The 23,775-nt window shown below is 40.1% G+C and overlaps 1 protein-coding gene across 5 annotated transcripts in view; it reads right to left on the reverse strand.

The window, feature by feature from the left end:
- The window catches only part of SLC4A5 (solute carrier family 4 member 5), a 106,617-nt gene that overhangs the window by 82,440 nt on the left and 402 nt on the right, over positions 1-23,775 (reverse strand). For 3 of the 5 annotated variants that reach the window (XM_037527661.2, XM_037527660.2, XM_037527662.2), the window contains exon 2: positions 20,134-20,188. The gene's annotated coding sequence lies outside the window, so the exon portion shown is untranslated. Of the gene's footprint in view, positions 1-2,301; positions 2,355-20,133; positions 20,189-23,775 lie in introns of all 5 variants that reach the window. The other 2 variants (XM_054701744.1, XM_054701743.1) reach the window with 1 other exon arrangement.

The raw sequence follows: 23,775 nt of genomic DNA on the forward strand, positions 1-23,775 counted from the left end.
CTACAGAAGAATTGGGATATAATGTAGCTAATATGCAGGTGGATGCTCTTCTCTCAGTCCTGCATTAATTGAGACCAGTCCTTCCACATCCTCTGTGATAGGTCTCCTTCCTCACAGCTTGAGAGAAGTTCCTTTCCAGGAGTAAGAGCAGTAGAAGACCTCAGCATGCCCCAGCTCATCTTCAAAAGAAGTTGTCCATGAGATTCAGTGTGTTGGCCATTCAGAAAGTGTTTAGATTAGCTATAGCTCTGACTGGCATCTGCCTAGCCCATCATAAAAATTACTGAACCCATGAGACAGAATTTTATCTTCATCATTTCATATAATGTGTATTAATAGAATGTCAGGTATTTTGCTCTTATAATCTCTTTTAATCCTCACTAAAGTTCAGTGAGGTATATAATTTCACTCCCCTTTTACAGATGAGGAAATGGAGGGTCAGAAAGTCAAGTGCTTTTTCCTGATTCACAAATCAGGCATGGTGGAGCCAAGATTCTAAATGGATTCTCTCAGATTACCAGACCCAAGGAAGAAAGGAAGGAAGACAGCAAGGAGAAAAACAAGGAGATAAAAGGAAGAAGTGAGAGATAGAGGGGATCTGGTGGGTGTTTCTGACAGCTTACATTTCTGAGCTTTAGGCCCATCCTGAGGTCTCGCTGAATTCCCGTCAGCAAAAATTCCCAATATAAACAGTCCCTTAATATAAGCAGTCCCTTTCTCTCCAGCTAACTTCAGTTTGTTTGAATTACTTTCATCTGAAAGATATTAACCACCCACTACAAAGAAATTGTTTTAGCAACAGACCAGTTCTTGTTCTAACACAAGAACTTGCAACAGCAGTTACACAGCACCTCCTCTGCCCAAATAACTCACTATTCTCCCATTCACCTTTAGATTACAGATTGTCTTGGTAGTGGGTATGGCCTTATCGTGAGGCTCTTTTCTGTTCTGAGTCACTTCAGGTTTCCTTTCCACTTCCTGCCCCTGCAATACCAGCCTCGAACGACATCTGGGATCCCTGAAAATCTAAACCTTACTTACAAAATAAGTCCCTAAGCATGTAAGGCTAAGGAACAGAGTGCATGTAAGTGAGCAGTCATTCAGGGACCTTGTCCAAACAGCCTTCATGTTCACTGCAGCAAGGAGGTGGGGATAGGGGTGGACAGCACATTTTGGCCATTAGAACTGGTGATTTAATCACCTGTCATTTTACACACACATACACAAACACACACACACACCATCCACAATAGCATATCAGTCCAACAAATTCAATCCAACAAATTCAGTTTGTTCCAGATATTTGCACCTAGACATTGGAAACATAACTAAAATTTAATTATTAGGGAAGAAGGGCAAAACATGGTATTAAAGTCTTAAGAAAAGACATGCTATCCCTGGAGGACAACTCAGTAGGAAATAGGTGGTACCACATTCACTGGTCAGCCTTTTCTTTTACCCCATTTCTTAAGACATTTGGCCTTATTCTACTCAACATGGGACCAGCCCAACATGGTATCCAAAGTATTTCAGAAAAGGACATCCCTGATGGCTCATCTGGGATTATTTTGAGAACTGAACTGGCAAGAATGACATGGGGTGATGCTTGCTTTTAAAAAGTTAAATTAGAAGCCAAAGAAAGGTTACTCAAGTAACCAATGTCTTAACCATATTTTCTGAGTCCTTCAGACCACACCCACGCATGCCCAGAGAGGAAAGACCAAACAAGCCAATAAAATATCTCTAAGCAAACCACCACCAACAAAACTAGGTACCTACCAAAATCTAACAGAAGTGTGAAATGAAAGTAGGATAACCACTACTTAATTTCTATTCCAAGATGTTACATTACCAAATATAATCTATTCCCATATAATATATTTCCTATAGATTTTTGGGGAAGAGGCAAGTCAGGGTTTTTGCTTACTTCATTAATATTTCAGACAGTCTTTCAAATTTGGCTAAGATGGCAGAAATTCATGTGCCTAGAAGAAAAAGCCTTTCAATTGCATCAGACAAGAACAAAAAAGAACTAACTTACCAGGGTGTCAGAGAGTGAGTCTCCTGTCATTTCTGTTAATTTGGAGATTTTGTGACCCCAGCATCAGGGTGTTAATTCAGTATAATTTTTTAAAGGCAAATAAAATATCCAGTGCTTATTTGGAGGATTTATCCAGTTTTCATAGTATTCGTCTCAGTGTGTGTGAAGCTCACTCTCAAACACTCAGTGTTCATATGGTCAACAGGCATGTTTTCCTTCATCTGCAGTTTTGCCTGCTATCTCTGAAGCTCCAAGCTTACCTTTACACTCTTAGCACTGGAAAACAGGATCCAAAGCTCAGGAAGGACAGTTGCTGTTGGGTAGTAAGAAGGACCCTCTGTGATTTCCAAGCTGAATGTATTTGGGGCATTGGAGATTGACTTGGGCTCAGTGGTGGCCAGCCTTGTGACCAGGGAGGGGGAGGGACACTGCTGCAGGGGAAGGGACAGAGGGCTGGCTAGCTGACAGACCAGGGTAGTGCCAGATCTGTCAGAGCAGGCCACCATCATAAGATATCTTTGTTCTAAATTTCTTGGATGTTTAACTTGGTGATTTTTTTAATATATTTTTTTTATTTTTTACATCATTGTTCATTTTTAAACAATATTTGCTTCCCCCCACCCCCTCAGGTGTAGTCCCCATGGAGTTTCCTTCACCAATGCACCTAGACACCTCAGACATCACCTCAGTCCCCTGTGCTCCTCCCTCCCTCCCTCTGATCCCTCTCCCGCCTCCTCCCCTGCAGTATGTCTCTGATTTATAACTGTTTTTGCTTTGTTGTGTTGTATACTGTTACTATTTTTTTTACACTGATGTCTTATTTGGTTCCCCTATATCCCTGCTATAAGTAAAACCATCCGGTATTTTCCTTTTTCCTTCTGGCTTATTTCACTGAGCATAATTCCTTCTAGTTCCATCCACATTGCTGCGAATGGCATGAGTTTATCTCTTTTGATTGCTGAATAATATTCCATTGTGTATATATGCCACGTCTTCTTGATCTAGTCATCTATTTTTTGGGCATTTGGGTTGTTTCCAGGTTTTACCTATTGTAAATAGTGCCACAATAAACATAGGTGTACAGGTGTTCTTTTGAATCTTTGTTTTTGTGTTTTTGTGTCCTTTGGATAGATCCTTAGTAGTAGAATTTCTGGGTCGTATGGTAGCTCCATTTTTAGTAGACTGAAAAACCTCCAGACAGCTTTCCATAGTGGTTGGACAAGTTTGCACTCCCACCAGCAATGTAGGAGAGTTCCTTTTTCACCACATCCTCGCCAACATTTGCTGTTGCTTGTTTTTTTGATATGTGCCATTCTTACTGGTGTAAGGTGGTATCTCAATGTGGTTTCAATTTGCGTTTCCCTTATTATAAGGGATGTTGAACATTTTTTCATAAGCCTGTGGGCCATTTGCATTTCCTTTTTGGAGAAATATCTTTCAAGTTCTTCTGCCCATTTCTTGACTGGATTGTTTATTTTGTTTTTGTTGAATTGTGTGAGTTCTTTGTATATCTTTGTGATCAGTCCCTTATCAGTTGACTGGAGTGCAAAGATTTTTTTCCCTATCATTGGGGTGTCTCTCTGTTTTGGTTAATGTCTTTTTTGCTGTGCAGAAGCTTTTCAGTTTGAGGTAGTCCCAGGTATTTGTTTTCCTTGACTTTCTTTGCTTTGGGTGATGAGTCTTTAAAGATGTTATTGCAATGTATGTCTTGTAGTGTTTTACCTATATTTTCTTCTATATATTTTATGGTTTCAGGTCTTATGTCCAGTTCTTTTATCCATTTTGAGTTGATTTTGGTGTAAATGAAACTAGTTTCATTTTTTTGCATGTGGTGGTCCAGTTTTCCCAGCACCATTTATTGAACAAACTGTCCATGTTCCATTGCATATTCTTTGCTCCCTTGTCAAAGATCAGTTGTCCATATAAGTGTGGTTTTATTTCTGGGCTATTTGGTTCCATTGGTCTGTGTGTCTGTTTTTGTTCCAATACCAAATTGTTTCAATTATTATGGCTTTGTAGTATAGCTTGAAGTTTGGAAGTATGATACCTCCTTTCTCCTTATTTTTATCAGTAGGGCTTTGGCTTTTCGTGGTTTTTTTTTGTTTTGTTTTGTTTTGTTTTGTGGTTCCATATGAATTTCATCAGTATTGTTCTAGTTCTTTGAAGAATGTCATTGAGATTTTTATTGGAATAGCATTGAATCTGTATATTGCTTTTGGTAGGATGGAAATTTTAATAATGTTAATTCTTCCAATGCATGCACAGGGGATGTATTTCCATTTCTTTGTGTCTTCTATTTCTTTTAACAGTGTTTTATAATTTTCTTTGTATAGGTTTTTCACCTCTTTTGTTAGGTTTATTCCCAAGAATTTGATTTTTTTGTTTAAATTATAAAAGAGATAGTTTTCTTGATTTCTTCTTCTTCAGATTGAGTGTTGTGTATAGGAAGGCTACTAATTTTTATGTGTTAATTTTGTATCCTGTTACTTTACTGAACTGGTTGATTATTTTGAGTAGTTTTTCTGTGAAGTTTTAGGATTCTCTATATATATTATCATATTGTCTGCAAATAGTGATAGTTTTACTTCTTCTTTCTCTATCTGGATTCCTTGTATGTCTTTCTCTTGTCTTATTGCCCTGGCTAGGACCTCCAGTATTATATTGAAGAGCAGTGGTGAGAGAGGACATCCTTGTCTTGTTCCTGATCTTAAAGGAAAGGCTTTCAGCTTTTCACCATTGAGAATAATATTGGCAGTGGGTTTGTCGTATATGGCTTTTATCATGTTAAGGTATGTTCCTTCTAACCCGAGAATTTCAAGGGCCTTCATCATAAATGGATGTTGGAGTTTGTCAAATGCTTTCTCAGCATCTATTGATATGATCATATGGTTTTTATTTTTCTTTTTGTTGATGTGTTGGATGATCTCCATCTCTGAATCAGTTCTTTTTTTTTATTATTTTATTTTATTTTAAAGATTTATTTATTTATATAAGAACTGGGGTACAGGCCAGATGCACAGGAGAGTGAGAGGATTCACCACAGACAGAGTGGGGAACAGAACAGGCAGACTGATGAAATACACTGCTGAGGGGAGGAGTGGGAGAGAAAGGAGAGGTTTGCGGTACCATGTGGGATTCTCGCCGGCTGGCGGGGATGGAACCTGCGCTACAGAGACTGTGGACAGCTTCACAGTGCGGCGCTCAACCACCTGCGCCACCAGGGAGGCCCCTGAGCCTTTAAGTTTTTAACTGTAAATGAATAGGAGCAGACCAACAACTATATCTAGGAAATATTGAAAAATCCAAATGAGCTTATATATGTAGGAGATTGCAAGTTGTAATGCAATATGTATATCAAAGAATGGTGATGGATTTTATTGTTGGTATCTTATACATACTAATTCTCTTACTTTGCTACTCATAAGTCTGGCATTAAATGTAAAGCTCTTAACCTAAAAATATAGCACTTCTTTTTCCTCCTGCTTTCAGCTTATCACTATTTACTGAAAGTGACTTGGTGATCTTTTTATGGCAATGTTATATTTTAGACTTGACTTTGAAATGCTGGTTTATCTCCCTGCATGGTTCTATCCCAAATTCTTTTTGGATCCTGCCTTGGATGTTAGAAGTGGAAGAGGCTTAGAGATGACCCAGCCCTAACCCAGAGGCACCCATTTTATTGAGGGGTGTGGAACTTCCAAGAGCATACAGAAGCCTGGGTCTGCTATTACACATTGGGATGCCCAGCTGGCAGGCACCCAAAGTTAACTTAAGTGTCTTCAATCTTTAGGTAATTAGAGCTTTGAGTTCTACTGAGATGTTAATAATGTATCTTATCACATTGCGGTTACCTAAAGCTCTCAGATTAGGACATTGCTTAAAAATTGTGACAGTTTTATTTGTGGTCAGTGAGCTTGTATAAACATGTTATGTTTAAATATCTTGATCACAGGCTTCATAAAATCCTCCAAGACAATATTTTTGAAAGGATCCAGGGATATCAACAGTTGGAAAGATCTTACATCTCTCGTAGACTTCTAGATACCACAGCCATGTGGTTAGCCTTCTAGTTCACATCTGCTCTTCATTCAAGTCATTTGTACTAGCTGCCTGCTAATGAAAGGGGAAGTGGTGATAATGGATGATAGAAATGGTAGTATGGCAGTCGGGCATAATGGAGATGTAAATGGACCTGGGGAAAGGAAGATGGATGTCTACATGGAGGTGATAAGGTGTCAGTAGAGGTAGTGGTGATGGCTGAAGAGGTGAGAACTCTAGAATGATGGAATAGGAGATTCTTGTTACTTTTTACTTGTTATTCTTGTTAGTTATGCTGATCACTCTACAGAACCTGACCTGCTATGGTTACAAGTATGAAATGGTATGGTCTTGACATTAGGAATCTGGAGAACCTTGTTCTGTCCCCAGAACTATGTGAGTTAATCACTTCGCCTCTCTGTGTTTCAGTATTCATGGAGCAAAGTTTGTATTTAATAAATGGTGGCTTGTTAAGGGAAACTCATTTTTCTCTCTCCAAGTATTTTATTTACCCTTCCTTATAAAGTAGAAGCTTCTTACCTTCCTGAAGTCTTGGGAAAAGTGCTCTTCACTGCCCTCTCTACTGCCTTACTCACTCCTACCTAAAGGAGAATGAGTGACTTGTGCTCTTGATGAATTTGGGAGATAAAATGAGCATGTATCATGACTCAGATCCTTCTGCCTTCCCCAGAGAAGACCTGAACTTCCCCCTTCTCTTCCATTCTTTACAGTAAACTTCCCAGGCAGGTTCTTGCCCTGCAGGGTAGGGAGTCTTCCAGTCTTGGGTAGATAAGTTTGACTCTGGAGGAAAGAATTAAGTAGCTTGACAATGGTTGTACATTCTAAACTAAATTCTGCAATAGCTTTATCTGTTATAAAGTTATTTTAATTTCTAGCTGTTTGTATCTTATTTCTCCTTTGATTCCAAGTATAGAAGGATTCTGAGCACAGAAGGAAAGATTATGAAGAAGTATCATTCTCAAATTCCAATGCTGATATAGTAGTAAAAGAGCCTGACTGTTGTTGATTAAACTAAAATGGTCTCTTCATTTCCTTCCGGTTCTAACATCCTGTGAGTCTGTGTGTCTATGTCTCTGGAGCAAAACAAACATGGAGATCGGCCAAAGGTTGAGATTCCTAGTGGACAATTTCCTAAGCTCTGACTCTCTTCCTGCTTTTCAACCTAATGAAAACATCAAGTCTTCAAGCATCTTCCTCTTATCCCCTCCTACCAGGGCTTTGTTTACCCTGTTCTAGTCTGGACCTAATGATGAATCCCTTCCACTCCTCTCTCACTAATGCCCATAACCTCTTGTTCCTGCCCTGCTAATCTCTTGATCTAAGCAGCTCACCCATTAACAATTTCCTCCTGCACTGAGGTCTCTTTCATTTCTGGAGAAAGCTTGTCTTCAAGGGGAGAAAACAAAGCCAATACACAGAGTGGCAGAGGTAGGTGTGCGTGTGTGTGTGTGTGTGTGTGTGTGTGTGTGTGAGAGAGAGAGAGAGCAAGCAAGAGAGAGAGAGAGAGAGAGAGAGAGAGAGAGAGAGAGAGAGCAAGAGTGAGCGAGCGAGTGACAGAGAGCATACTAGTCCCATGATGCCTATGGGCAGCTCCATTCCTGCCCTTCTGTGTGGTTTACTTTTGTGTGCCCAAAATCTGTTGAGAGAAGATCTGGCCACCTCTTTTCTCTCCTCTTCTTTCCCTTTAGCCTCTTTCCATATTATTGCCAAGGACACTGGTTCACCCAGACTTTAAGCACTGGAATAAATGCTTGGGGATTTTCAGTCCCGCCTCACTAGCAGAATGGTAACAACTGAGACTCATGCACTGGCCTAGGGAAAGGGAAAAGATTGGACCCACTGGTTCTCAGTCAAAGGTGCCTTTATTCCACAGGGAATGTTTGGCAATGTCTGAAGACTGGGAGGAAAATACTGCTGGCTTCTAGTGGGTAGAGGATACTGCTAACATCCTGCAATGTACAGACACCCCTCACAACATAGAATTAGCTGGCACTAACTTAATAGTGGTGAGATAGAGATATCCTAGATTAGACCATTCAGCCTCCTCTGTTTCTAGGCTCCAGGCTTCCTCAAAAGCCAGGCCTAAAAAGCACTCCACATGACCCATCTCCATTACAGACTCTTCAAGGGGAGGAGGGAGAGGGTGGGCAAATTTTCTCAGTACTTTGTAACTTTTTTTTTTTTTTTTTTTTTTGATTTTGATATTTTCTTTTTTATTTTTATTTTTTTATTTATTTATTTTTTTTATAAATTTTATTGTTATATTCCCCATACAATTGCAGCCCCCCATTCTGACCCCAATCCCTCCCCTCCCACCCCCGCCCGCCTAAAAGTGTCTCTGGTTCATAGTTTTTTGTTGATTTTGATTTTCACTTTCTTATAGTTATTCATTTTCCTGGTCCCTTATTTAAGTTTTCTATATTCCTGCTATGAGTGAGACCATCCGGTATTTTTCTTTTTCTTTTTGGCTTATTTCGCTGAGCATGATCCCTTCCAGCGCCATCCATGTTGCTGCAAATTGCATGTGTTTATCTTTTTTGAATGCTGAGTAATATTCCATGGTATATATGTACCACATCTTCTTGATCCAGTCATCTATTTTTGGGCATTTGGGTTGTTTCCAAAGCTTAGCTATTGTAAACAGTGCTGCTATAAACATAGGGGTGCAGGTGTTCTTTGGAATTGATGTTTCTGTGTCCTTTGGGTAAATACCTAGGAGTGGAATTGCTGGATCATATGGAAGCTCTATGTTTAGTAGGTCCAGAAATCTCCACACAGCTCTCCACAGTGGTTGGACCAGTTTGCACTCCCACCAACAGTGCAGAAGAGTTCCTTTTTCTCCACACCCTCGCCAACATTTGTTGTTGCTAGTTTTTTTAATATGTGCCATTCTCACTGGTGTAAGATGGTATCTCATGGTAGTTTTGATTTGCATTTCCCTGATGGCAAGTGATGTTGAACATTTTTTCATATGCCTGTTGGCCATTTGCATTTCCTCTTCAGAGAAGTTTCTTTTTAGCTCTTCTGCCCATTTTTTGACTGGATTATTTTCTTTGTTGTTGCTGAGTCTCATCAGCTCTTTGCAGATTTTTGTGATCAGTCCTTTATCATTAGTGTTGGGTGCAAAAATGTTCTCCCAGTTGGTGGGGTTTCTCTTTGTTTTTGTTATTGTCTCTTTTGCTGTGCAGAAGCTCTTTAATTTGATGTAGTCCCAGCTGTTTATCTTTGCCTTCACTATCACTGCTTTGGGTGATGTGTCTGTAAAGATGTCTTTGATGTGCAGGTCACGTAGTGTTTCGCCTATATTTCCTTCTATATATTTTATGGTTTCAGGTCTTATGTCTAGTTCTTTAATCCATTTTGAGTTGATTTTTGTGTATGGTGTGAGGTAGTGGTCAAGCTTCATTCTTTTGCATGTAGCGACCCAGTTTTCCCAGCACCATTTATTGAACAAACTTTCTTTGCTCCAATGCATAGTCTTTGCTCCTTTGTCAAAGATTAGTTGACCATAAATCTGTGGATTCATTTCTGGATTTTCTATTCGATTCTATTGGTCTGTATGTCTGTTCTTGTTCCAATACCATGCAGTTTTGATGATTATGGCTTTGTAGTATAGTTTGAAGTCTGGGAGTGTAATGCCTCCATTCCCTTCTTTTTTTTTCAGGAGAGCTTTGGCTATTCGGGGTTTTTTGTGATTCCATATGAATTTCATCAATAATTGTTCTATTTCTTTGAAGAATGACATTGAAATTTTGATTGGAATAGCATTGAATCTGTATATTGCTTTTGGAAGGATGGCCATTTTAATAATGTTTATTCTTCCAATCCACGAGCAGGGGATGTCTCTCCATTTCTTTGTGTCTTCTTCTATTTCTTTTAACAGTGTTTTATAGTTTTCTTTGTATAGGTCCTTTATCTCTTTTGTTAGATTTATTCCCAAATATTTGATTTTTTTTGTTTCAATAACAAAAGGGATGGTTTTTTTGATTTCTTCTTCTTCAGATTTATTGTTTGTGTATAGGAAGGCTACTGACTTTTGCATGTTGATTTTGTATCCTGCCACTTTACTGAACTGATTGATGAGTTGAATTAGCTTTTCTGTGGAGTTTTTGGGGTTCTCTATGTATAATATCATATCGTCTGCAAATAGTGATAGTTTGACTTCTTCTTTTCCTATTTGGATTCCTTGGATGTCTTTCTCTTGTCTTATTGCCCTGGCTAGGACTTCCAGTATTATATTGAAAAGCAGTGGTGAGAGTGGACATCCTTGTCTTGTTCCAGATCTTAATGGAATTGCTTTCAGCTTTTCACCATTGAGAATGATGCTGGCTGTTGGCTTGTCATAGATGGCCTTTATGATGTTGAGGTATGTTCCTTGTATCCCAAGAATTTCAAGGGCTTTTATCATGAATGGGTGTTGCACTTTGTCGAAAGCTTTCTCAGCATCTATTGATATTATCATATGGTTTTTATATTTCTTTTTGTTGATGTGTTGGATAACGTTGATTGATTTTCGGATGTTAAACCATCCTTGTGCCCCTGGAATGAATCCTACTTGGTCGTGGTGAATTATCTTATGGATACATTGTTGGATTCTGATGGCTAAAATTTTATTGAGGATTTTTGCATCAGTGTTCATTAGGGAGATTGGCCTATAGTTTTCCTTTTTAGTGTTGTCCTTGTTCGGTTTTGGTATTAGTGTAATATTGGCTTCATAGAACGTGTTTGGTATTGTCCCTTCCTTCTCAATTTTTTGGAAGAGTTTGTGAAGGATAGGCACTAATTCGTCTCTGAATGTTTGGTAGAATTCATTTGTAAATCCATCAGGTCCTGGGCTTTTGTTTTTGGGGAGGTTTTTGATTACCATTTCAATTTCGCTAATTGTAATTGGTCTGTTTAGGTGTTCTATTTCTTCTTTATCTAGCTTTGGGTGATTGTAGAGTTGTAGGAATTTGTCCATCTCCTCTAGATTATTAAACTTATTTCCATATACCTGTTCATAGTAGTTACTGATTATTCTTTTGATTTCTGCTGTGTCCGTTGTGATTTCTCCTCTTTCATTGATGATCCTGTTTATTTGTGCTTTCTCCCTTTTTTCCTTTGTGAGCCTGGCTAGGGGTTTGTCTATTTTATTGATTTTTTCAAAGAACCAGCTCTTGGTTTCATTGATCTTTTGGATTGTTTTTTTAGTTTCAATTTCATTTATTTCTGCTTTGGTTTTTATTATTTCTTTTCTTCTACTGGTTTTGGGGTTTTTTTGTTGTTCTTTTTCTAGATCTTTGAGCTTCGAGATGAGGTTGTTTCTTTGCGTTCTTTCTTGTTTCTTGATGTGAGCTTCTATTGCTATATATTTTCCTCTTATTACTGCTTTTGCTGCATCCCATACATTTAGGATATTGGTGTCCTCCTTGTCGTTCAATTCAAAAAATTTTTTAATTTCTTCTTTGATCTCCTCATTAGTCCAGTGGTCTTCCAGTAGTGTGGTTTTTAATCTCCATGAGGTAGGAAAGTTCCTTGCCTTCTTTTTATGGTTTAGTTCTAGTTTGATGCCTTCATGGTCAGAAAAGATGGTTGGTATGATTTCAATCTTGGTGTATCTGTTGATGTTTGTCTTGTGCCCCAGTATGTGATAGATCCTGGAGAATGATCCGTGTGCGCTTGAGAAAAATGTGTACTCCGTTTTTTTGGGGTTTAGTGTTCTATAGATGTCTGTTAAGCCCAATTGCTCTAGGTCCTTATTTAGAGCTTTGGTTTCTTTACTTATTTTTTGTCTTGTTGATCTATCCATTGTTGATAGTGGTGTGTTGAAGTCTCCCACTACGTATGTGTTTTCTCTGATGTCTGTTTTCAGAGAAGACAACAGTTGTCTGATATATTTTGGTGCTCCTTCGTTTGGTGAGTATATGTTAATGAGTGTTATTTCTTCTTGAAGTATTGTCCCCTTGATCATAATGTAGTGACCATTGGGGTCTCTTTTTATCTTTTTGAGTTTGAAATCTGTTTTATCTGATATAAGTATAGCTGTTCCTGCTTTCTTTTTTGGCCCATTTGCTTGTAGGATTGTTTTCCATCCTTTGACTTTGAGCCTATTTTTATCTTTTGTAGCTAAATGTGTTTCCTGGAGACAGCAAAAGGTTGGGTTTTGTTTCTTAATCCAGGCTGCAACTCTGTGTCTTTTTATTGAAGAGTTTAGTCCATTTACATTTAGAGTTAATATTGATATGTTAACATCTGTATTTGCCATTGTGTTTGTCTTTCCTTTGATTTTATTTATTTATTCTTTTAATAACTTTTTTTTTTTTTTTGGCCTTCTTTCATTGTTATTCGTCCCTCTGAGGTTCTGGCTTTAGGACTCCTTGTAGTATTTTTTGGAGTGGGGGTTTAGTTGCAATGAAATTCCGGAGTTTCTGTTTGTCTGGGAAGGTCCATATTCTTTCTTCAAAGAGGAAGGAGAGCTTTGCGGGATAGAGTATTCTTGGTTGGCATCTGTTTTCTTGGAGTCTGTTGACTATGTCCCTCCACTCTCTCCTTGCCCGTAGTGTTTCTTCGGAGAAGTCTGATGTCTGCCTGATTGGCTTTCCTTTGAATGTTATCTGTTTCTTCCCTCTTGCCAGCTTCATTATTTTTTCCTTGTCCTGGATTCTTGGGAGCTTTACTATTATGTGTCTTGCTGTATTTTTTCTTTCGTCGTGGAAGTTTGGTGTTCTTCTTGCTTCTTGTATATCAATTTTCAGCTCCTTCTTCACATTTGGGAAGTTCTCTTCAATTATCTCTTTGAATATTTTCTCTGTTCCTACTTCTCTCTCCTCTCCTTCTGGTATTCCTATAACTCTTATATTTCCTTTCCTCATGGAGTCAGATAGTTCCCGAAGTCTTTCTTCATTCTTTTTCCTTCGTACTTCTCTTTCCTTTTCTGTTTTGGTTCTTTTTATTTCTGTGTCTTCAAGAGCACTTATTCGTTCTTCCATTTCATCAATTCTGCTTTCATTGCTTTTCCCAGAATTCTTTAGTTCTTCCACTAATTCTTTGATCTCCTGCATTTCTTTTACTTCCCTCTTTAGGGACTCAATTTCATTCTTCTGATCGTTGATTATTTTTCCCTTATCATTGTTTTCCTTTATGACTTCTGTCAGTTTTTTAATCACAGCAATTTTAAATTCTCTTTCTGGAAGGCTCAGAAGTTCTTCCAAGTTACTGTCGTTGCAATCTGGGGGCTGGTTTTCTTTTTGTGGTGTGCTTTTTCTCTGGAGAGTTGCTAGGTTGCGTGTGGTTCTTCTCCTCCCTACTGTCTTTTTTCTAATTTGCCGTATGCGTTGGGACACTGTGTTGTTGGGACTGGCCGGCATCTTGGGTGGGCTTCTCTTCTCCCCTCTGGTTCCTCCTGGAGTCATCGGCAGCCCGGGCTGTGTGCGTCTCCCGGGGTCTTTGTTCTTCTCTAATGGCGCCAGGAGCCGTTCGCTCACCGCCGCGGCGAATCCTGCAGGGTTCTCCACAGCTCCCGTTCACGGGGTGTGGTGGCTGAAATAGTTCCTTTCCACTCACAGTCCCGCTTGCTGCTTCCGTTTTTCTTGTTGGCCGTTTTTGGCGGCGGCGGCGAGGCGGCGGCCTAGCGCGGGGCGCGGGAGGCGCGGCCGGACACTTTGTAACTTTTGATTTCTGTGCCTCCATTACTCTGAGAGACCTGGCAGATGGAGTTGGTTATTCAGAGGGATGGACTCCCTTCCATCTCCTGGCCAACCCACCTGGGTTTAACATAGGTCAGGATTTAGGCAGGCTTGACACAGGGCACTGGCATGGGAAGCAAAGTCCCATCAAGATATAATGAGCTTTCTACCCTGGAAAGGCCTGCAAGGGTCAGGTCCTTGTGGTAATGGGAATAGGATGCATTTGGGAGCTTCTGCAGGTTTATCTAGAACTTTGTGGTGCCAGCAAGGCATGGGGCAGGTTCTTGATGGATCCAGGCAGACAGGTAAAGGAGAGTCCTGATCCCTTGGTGGCTTTTTCAGGCTTTTAATGTTCTTTCTATGCCACTTGTAGTGAGGCATCTGGGTACAGGTCAGGCTGGGGGCACACGGGGCCAGGAGGCTGGCAGGCCTCTGAGCCCCCAACAAATCTATATGCTTTTCTGGGCTTGCTCTGATGTTCTCATAACCTTTCCGCTGCTCTCTGCTGTCCATCCTCTGTCGCACTGGCCTCTCTGATGCTGCCCTTATATGCTCGGTCTCTCAGCTCAGGTGTGCCCACTTACACATGCCCACACCATACTCTAGGTGCCACCATCGGGCCTTGTACCCCGAGCCCATGCTCCCAAGTGCCTCCTGCATTCAAGACCACAGGTTATAGACACTGAGACCAATGGCACAAAGCCTTAGCAATATTCATTTACCCTACAAACTTTTACCCACAAGACATTCCCCATGAGCTGGGAGAAGCTCGTTCCAGGGTGTATAATTTTTGGCACTCAGATTGTTTGTGCCAAACTTTGGCAGGTGTTACAAAACTGATTGCCTGAGATTCTTGTCCACTTTAGCTATTTTTGAACTGTATCCAAGGTTGAGGAGGGAACATATTTGTAGGGTAAGTAATGGTCAGGCTTTTACACTGCTGGCCTCTGTGGCTGTCACCTGTGGCCTTGAATGCAGGAGGCACTTGAGAGCATGGGCTTGGGGTATGCATGCTGAACTGTGGACACCTGGAGTATGGTGTGGGCATGTGTAAGTGGGAACATCTGAGCCTAGAGGCTGAGGCTCTAAAGATGGCTGCAGCAGAGGATGGCTATGAGAGGACAGGACGATCAACAGCTTTAAGAGGAAGAGACCATGAGAGAATGCCAGAGAGCGCCCAAGGAGAAAAGAGTGAAGATTCATCAGGGGCTGGGAGGCCTACTGGCCCCCAACACACCCGCTGCCCCCTGCCCTGCAGGCCTGCCACTAAAATATTGTGATAACATCAAGACTTCAGGAAGGAAAAAGTAAAAAAGAAAGATCAGCAATATCTTAAAGGGAAACTGAGAAACCTGAAGCAACCAGGCTGGGATTAAGCAGTGGATGGCTCCTCTCCTTCCCCATCTCCATCTACTGTGTGGCCAGCAACAGCAGAGACCCCAGCCTATTCTGTACCACCACTCTTCATGTTCTGTTATTCCTCTAACACCCCAACCTCACTCCCAACTCAGATCTCACTGTTGCACTCACTATGTCCCCAACCTTCAACCTGACTTCCTCCTCCATATATTCAGCTCTCTCGTCAAATGCCATCTACCCAAGAAGTTCCTCTTTGACCAGCCCTTCTAAATATTTCCCTCTCTACTTGCCTTATTTGTCTATATGGCATTTCTATCCAAAACCATATTATAGCTGTCCCCTGCTAGCCAAAAATAGAGCATTTTGTACCCCGATGAAAGGTTTTGTACACTGATATGGCATAAGGTGATAGGCCAGTTATCATTAATTATATGGAAAGCTTTTTTGAGCATTCCCAGACTAAAAAAAAAAAAACTTACCAAATCATACCAAATAACACATAAAACCTAAAGTAACACTAACATATAGTAAAAGCTGGGATGATACAAATATACAGTCTATATAAAATAGGCTCCCACGGAAGGAAATTAGTAGTAATACACTGCGTGGGGTGCTGCAGACCCTAGAACAGCTGCTGCAAAACAAACTCTGAACACTATTTTTACATTTCTCCTTTTGTTGTAAAAGTAAAAATCCTCCTCAGATTTCTTCCTGTTTTCCCTTTCTGTGCTTTTTTTTTTTTTCTTTCCTTGGTTTCTTTCCTTTTTTTTTTCCGCTATCTTTTCTTTTTCTTTTGTATTTTTTTCCTCTTCAGATTTGTTTGGTTAGCAAAAACAGGTATTAATGTAAGCCTTTCATAAAAATGAAGTAGTGTAACACAAACTTTTGAAAAGCAGGGTATACCTGTATGTGTTTGTTTATTCATTTATTGTCTGTTCCTTTAATATGGTAAGGACTTTGTCTTGTTCACTGATATATCCCTGATACCTAGAATAGAGAGGTTCATAAATAGTTGGTTTCAAATCCTGGCTTTATTAACTATGTGATCTTGAGAAATTTGTCTATCTTATTTCCCTTCAATCTCCTCAACTGAAAATGGGAATAATAATCATATCTGTCTCAAGGTTTGTTATGACAATCAATCAAATTAATATATACATAAAATCTTAGGTCAATGTCTGGCCATCAGGAACTAATTAGTATTAATTAGTAACATCATAATTACTAGACTGTCAGGAAGCTCATGACAACTCTATTCTGAGGTTTGGGGGTGGGATGGTATTCCTGGCAGCTCGCAGGATTAGAGCAGTCAATTACTTCTTTGGGAACCAAGATCCTCCTGCAGGCCCTGAGCTAACGTTCTTTTCTCTCTGCTGCTCCTGCCTTCTGTTGCCCTCTCTAGGTCCAAGTCATGGCTGGCAAAAATTGATAGTATTAGGGACTCTGCAGGTGATATGTTTCTCAGAGAAGAATGAAGCTTTTACTGGATAGCAAGCAGTCCCTCTACTGAAGCCAGCCAGACTCTCAAGGCAGTAAGTTTGACCCCTAACAAACCTGGCGCTGGAGCCAACTGTTTGGCAAATACAGTTGGGAATCTTCGCAGCCATAGAGGATCTCCAAGTACCTAGGAATTCATTCCTTGGACAGGCCTCAGGTGTACAAGCTCTCATCTCTTCTTTCAAGCACTACCCCTCAACTCCGAGCCCCGTCACCCCCAACCTGACACCATGTTTCCTGAGCCAGGAGACAGTGCTCTGGTTACCTCAGTTAATCTGCACCACCCTGTAAAGTCACTATTTGCAGCATGCTGCATTTCCTGTCAGTGAGTGTCACAGTGAAGGCCAGTGATCTTCACACTGCCAGCCTGAAGTAAGAGGGCTATGGAAAGCCACGCTTCTAGAGGTGTCTGGTAGGTAACATATCAACAAGACCCAGGGACACTGACACTGTCTGATTGAGATAAAACAGGAGAAAAGATTTCATTTTCAATGTGAAAAAACTCCTAAAATATCTAGAAATATGAAATTGACTAGAAACATGCATCTTATATAGGGTCTATCATGATAAAATTTTCCTAAGAAATATCAAATAAGATACCATATTCCTGGATGGGAAAGCTGAATAGACCAAAATATATTAGATATTCAGAAATCTATATACAATTTAAATATAATTCCAATGGCATTTTAGGTGAGAATAACCAAAAAGTCATGGCAAAAATATTAGCTTATAATTTATTGAGCTTTTACTATATGTCAGGAGCTGGCCTGAGAGATTTACATACATATCTCAATTATTCCTCACAGCAACTCTATGAGGTCATTATTCTTTATGAAGGAAAGAGTTGGACAGTGTTTAAGAGCAGGAGACCACAGGCCTTTGGACAAGTTCCTTACACCCCTGAAACTCAGTTCCCCATCTGTAAAATGGGAATAATATTGCCTATCTCATAGGTTTATGGTCAGGATTAAATGAGCTAATACATATAAGACATTTATAATGATGGCTGGAAAACATAAGCACTTAATTATTATGAACTATCATTATCCTCATTTTCAGATGAGGAAGCTGAAGCCCTGAGTGGACAGAGTAATTTGCCAAAGTTCACAGAGCCGCTGAATGGCTGGACTGGTCTGAGGTAAGGAGGATGGGGTAAGGAGATTTTTCTAAAAGACATTGAAAATTATAAAAATTATAAAAATCAAAATAAGTTCTGAAAAACTAGCCCAAATCTCCTCCAGTACAAATAGCCAGACCATTGCATGCTTTTCCTTGGGTTAGGTATATGAATGCAGAAAAGTGAGATAAAAGGACTTTCTTCCTCTAGAGGAATAGGCCTAGGCCTAGACTGAAGTCTGAAAGAAGATTGGTCATGAGAAAGATCAAGGCTGCCCCCACTTCCCCACCAACGCAGCATGAAGGGAAAGGGCTCAGCTCTGTAGCAACCTGCAGGGACCAATGAACAAGTACTATATGGGATAAGGACAGATAACATCAAGTGTAGGGGTCTTCATAGGTCCCAAAGAGTCTAGAACCCTATACCCACCCCCATTCCAACCCCAAAATGTAAATCATAAAGGAAACTTAGAACCAACAAAGACTTTTAAAATTTTGCATGGAGAATTTAAGAAAAAAAAAAAAAAACTGTTTCTTACACACTTCCATTTAGGGGCTGAAAATGGTGTTCCAAAGAATAGTTTCTTAAGAAAATAGTGCTACAGAGATACACTATTAAAAATTTTCATCTGCGTCTCCCTGGTGGTGCAAGGGTTAAAGGGATAGTGCTATCAAGCTATCACCAACCACTACAACATGAGTTAGATCCTCAGCCAGGGAGCTAACCCACATGGCACAGGAGACCTCTCCTGTCTGGCTTGCTGCTCCCCTCAGTAGGGTATTTCAGTAGATCTGCCTGTTCTGCTCTTTACTTTGTCTCTGGTGAATCCTCTCACCTCCCATACCTCTGGCTATACCCCAGTTCTTGTATGCATAAATAAATAAATCTTTAAAAATAATAATAAAAATTTTTCATCTAGAGGAGAAGTATGGGCAGTTGACAAAGTCAGGAATTTAATCAGAACATTTATCTCTGTCCTGAAATTAAATGTGATTTTTTTTCCTTTAGGACTGAGGTTGAACTTCATCCCAGTTTGCCGTGGGCTGCCCTGTTGTGTTTACTACATTATTAGTCCTGCCCCCTCTCATTCTCAAAAAGGTTCTAGTTTGGGCAATAAGTTATGTGGTTTCCTTGCTTAAGATTTTACGATGAGCCTGATGCCATGGCTGAACTGTCCCTGAGATAGGTACTATGAAACAGAAAGTAAGAATTTCCAGGTAGTGGTGGCTGGAGGCCAGTGTGACAACAAAAGTAGTCTCCAGGAGGAGGTGAGAATCTCACCTGGATGGGAAAGAAAGGGGCAGGTGGTACAAGAAGACAGGCATCATGGTCAGCTTGAAGGTCAGGAGCTACATGGAATTGAGAGGACAGTGGCAGGGTCAGAGTGGGGTGTTCGAACAACAATTCAGAGGTGGAGCAGCTGAGTAACACCATGATTAAAGTTATGACCATGGGAGCAGGTAGGATAAATAAAATTCTGATTGCATTTTGGAACAGGTATTAGGTGACTAACAAGAAACCTTAAATGGGAGGGAGACACTGGCTATGCTACGCCCTTTTACTCCTGTTGAATTTTGAATCTTGTGACAATGTTACTTATTTTATATATATTTGAGGTATATATTATATAAGATATTTATATATGCCTATAAAATAAGTTCTGAAAAACTAGCCAAAACCTCCCACAGTTTTATTTTATCTCCATGCATGCAAATAAAGAAAATATATATAAAAAACTGAAATTTAAAGAACTCTAGGCTATCTTGCCAATAGATTTTCTAGATCAACTATGGAATCATTTTATTGAAATTTTAAAATCCCATTAGTAAAATAAATAAAGTTTAAATGTTTGAAAAGATGTTCAATCTCATTCAATTAACAAAAATAAGCTAATTAGATCCACAATACCATTTTTCACATTTCAGATTGGCTAATATCAAAAAGTTTTACAATAGCAATAGTGGAAGGAAAGAGACCTGGGGACACATATGTACCTGGTGAGACTACAGGTGGGCATAGCCACTGTGAGGCCACTTTGGCAGTATTTATAAAAATGTTTAAATGGGGCCTCCCCGGTGGCACAGCGGTTGAGCGCTGGGTTGCGAAGCTCCGCGCGGCCTCTGCGGCGCCGGTTCGATCCCCGGCTGCTCCCCGGCCACCGGAGGAGGGTCCCACATGGCGCGTAGACCTCTCTTGCCGCCCGCTGCCCCCCTCAGCAGTGTACTTCGGTCCTTCTGCCTGCTCTGCTCCCCGCTCTGGCTCTGGTGAATTCTCTCACCCTCCCGCGCTTCTGACTGTACCCAGTGCATGTATAAACAAACAAACAAACAAACAAATAAATAAATAAATAAAAATACGTGCCTCTTTAAAAAAAAATGTTTAAATGTACATACCTTTGGGTAACAGCACTTCTTTGTCTAGAAAGTTATCTTACAGATACACTCCCACCTGTGGACAAAGACATATGCATGATTTGGGGCAGTTACTCACTTACTGGCACATATTTCAGGGCTTATCCTGGATATTAAATGATATAAAATATGGAAAGGATGTTGAAGAGGGCACATAGTAAGTGCTCAGTGCTGGTATTATTACAGCCTTGTTTGTGGCAGCAAAACATTGGAGACAACCCAAATGTCCATCAATTGGGGATAATTTTGGGAGGCTTTTTCTGTACAATGGAACACTGTAGTCTTTACATAAAGAGAATAGTCTTCAAATAGTACTGTGGAAAAATCTTTAGAAATGTTAAATGGAATAAAAGCAAAGTATAAAGAGTGCTTATGGTTTGCCACCAATTGTCTGTGGGGTATGCTATTTGTGAGCGCGTGCATAGATTCTCCAGGAAAGCAGTATCAAGAAATTACATTGATGATTCCTAGGTAGCAGAGGTTGAGAGCCACTGTATAACTTCTTCTGCCTTTTATTTTGTCCACCATACAGATATTCTCTGTTCAAAAACAAATAAATTCTACTTCTGGGTATATATTCAAAAGAATGGAAAGTAGATACTTGTATACTAACATTCATAGCTGCATTATTCACAATAGTCTAAAGGCCAAGACTCCCAAATGTTTATTGATAAACTAAATGACAAAGTGTGGCATAGCCACACAATTCAGCCTTAATTAAAAAGGCAGGGAATTCTGACACATGCTACAACATGCAAGAGCTTGAGGACCTAATACTAATAAACTAAGCACAAAAGACACATTCTATATGATTCTTTTATGTGAGGTAGCAAGAATAACTAAATTTACAGAAACAGAAAGTAGTGATTATCTGAGACTAGGGAAAAAGGGGAAATGGAGAGTTATTGTTTGATAGGGACAAAGGTTCAGTTTGAGATGATGAAAAATTTCTGGAGATGGATGGTGGTAATGGCTGCACACTTATGTGAATGTACTTAGTGCCATTGACTTGTATGCTACAAATGATCAGTGTTATGTATCTTTTATTCCAAGAAAATTAATAATTTTAATAATAAAAATAATCCTTATTTTTTTCTTTGATTTGGAGTTATGGTAAATGAAGAGCTTCATTATAAGGAAACACAACAAATAGTCCTATTCAAAAGAGAACTTTTGGCCTCCAAATCTTGCATTCTGTGTCAGATGAACTTGCTCTACTGACTGACTTTTGGGGGATCTGTGATACAGAGCAGAGGTGAAGATTGAGTCAGGACCAGGGAGGAAGGCAGCTTCATACAAGATGGGAAAGAAAAAGGAAGGAAGACCTGTGGGTAGGGGCTAAAGCAGAGGAAATTCCCACCTGCCCACATGGACTTTCTCCTTGGGAAGGAAGTGAGAGAAGTGGACACTGGAAGAGAGGAGCATTGTGGGGCGTAGAAAGATTATCCTTCAAAGGGAAAAACAGAGAGGTCAGACCAGACGTGTAAAGAAATTGCCATCTTCCACTGAAGACCCTAGTGAAGACTGAAGATCACAAATGCAGAGAGAACTTTCCTACTTTCCTCTACTTCTCCCTCCCCAGGCAACAAGCCAGGAACTCCCAGGGGGATAGTCATCCTTGTGCATCTCTTCTTCAGCAACACCAAGCTGGGTTAGGAAGAGGCCTCAATTTTAAATTGGGATTGAAGTTTGGATTATTATATGGGGCAGACAGAATCAATACTGAAATGAGGCTAATACCAAGGGCAACCAGAACAATCATGTGACTTGTTTAAATTTTGTCCAGGGGAAGAGCAAAATCTAGCCCTGCAAAATAAATTTAAGAGCAGTAATAGGCAAAAACCAGGTCTCTTTCTGATTTTGCTCCATGAGTTATGCTTTTTTCAATGGAATAGTATACAATATTATCTTTGATCATTAATTAACATGCATATATATTGTACCTCCCAATATATTGTAAACTGAAGCAAGGCCTACACGGTATTTATCCTCCTATTGCCCCCATAGCATAGCAAAGAGTCTTGAGTGTATATGGTAGGACTAAAACAGCTACTCACTGAATTGCTGACAAAGAGTGATTATCCCACATGAGGCAGCTCTGGGTCATAACTGTGCTTATACTATGCAGCACAGAGAAGGTGAATAACAAGTTCTGGTTAAGTTAAATTGACTCTTCCTAAAGTGAGAGCCAGTGTTCTAGGAAGTCTGACATAAAACGGTGTTGCAGTTTGCCCAGACATAGTATAAAAGTGGCAGAGATGAAGTAGATATGGAGGATCAATTTCTGTTTCTCCATTAGTGCTGTTCTTCTGGATTAAGGAAAGGAAGACTCAGACAAAGAGGAGGGTGCTGCCAGACCCAGCTAAAGTCCTAAGATAACAGGAATAAGGATTACCCTATTAGACCTTGAAGCAAGCTGAATCCATTTTTGGAGTAAGAGAATCTTAAATTGTCCTTAGGATTATATAAAATCATCCAAGTTATGTACTTCTGAGACAATGAATTAGCAGAAACAGCATAAAGTCCAACTGTTTAGATCGGGAAGTAGATCTCATGTAGTTGAAGAAGCAAAGTTTTCTGTAGATGAAAGTTGAGAAAAGGAAACCCAAACCTGGTTTATTCTACTTTGGGGAATGGTAACATTGGAGAACACACTTTATCATCCTTTTCTTGTGACAACATATTTACACTAAAGTATTTCCTTTGTTGGCATGACCACCATCCCTGTTCACAGTGCAGGATAGTAAAAGAAAAGATATTTAAATCCATTATTAACTCTGAGTTCTTGATTACTGCCTCTTTGGAAGGATGAACTTGACTGGAGGGGCATTGGGCAGGCATTCAGTTGAGCAACAACTGAGTATCTTTAATGGATGGGGAGTGATGGCTCTCCTTAGACTGGGCCACCCAAAATAAGCTGAGGGCTAAGGAGGAGACAAAGCACTTTTGGTGGGTATTCAGGGTACTCCTAATAACATTCCTTAGCTCATGAGTTCACAGCTCAGTTCCAAATCAAGATGCCTACTTGGAGAGAGGGTAAAACACACTTTCCCAGGGTCAGAAACTCACAAACACAAGGCTTCTAACTCAGAAGTTCGTCAAAGGCTGGGCAACTCTTTCTTTGGAAAGCCAAGTGATCACCGAGGATCCTGATATGCAGGAACTCCATAGTCTGTTACATGACAGTGAGAGATGTGCACTAGCTCCCTGACTTCTCATACATCCCCTCCCTTTCATTCCCTAAATAGCCCAAGAAACAGAACCTTGGTAAAATGATGTCTCTTTTAGATGAGAAAGTTTAGTTGGAGTGTGGGATTTTATCCAAGCCCCACGTTTCTTGGATTCTTAGGAGCCTCCAAGAAAATGATGTGACTAATTTTTTGTCAAACTAGAAAGAGTGAAGTAGACACAGGACCAACCACAGTGACTTCCATGGCTGAAGAGCATGAATTAGGAGATCTCCATACAGAGAATGCCACTAGGTATGGATCTCAGTCCCTCACTGTAGAAGTCTGACATTACACAGATGGATATGAGCATACACACCCCCCTCTCTGAAAGTGGGGACAGGAGAGAGCAGAATAGTAACACGACTACAGGACAACTTGGTCGTTATCTTACTTA

The sequence above is a fragment of the Talpa occidentalis genome, unplaced genomic scaffold (genome assembly GCF_014898055.3).
Source record: "Talpa occidentalis isolate TD23 unplaced genomic scaffold, MPIMG_talOcc4v2.1 talOcc4.5, whole genome shotgun sequence".
Classification (NCBI taxonomy): Eukaryota; Metazoa; Chordata; class Mammalia; order Eulipotyphla; family Talpidae; genus Talpa; species Talpa occidentalis.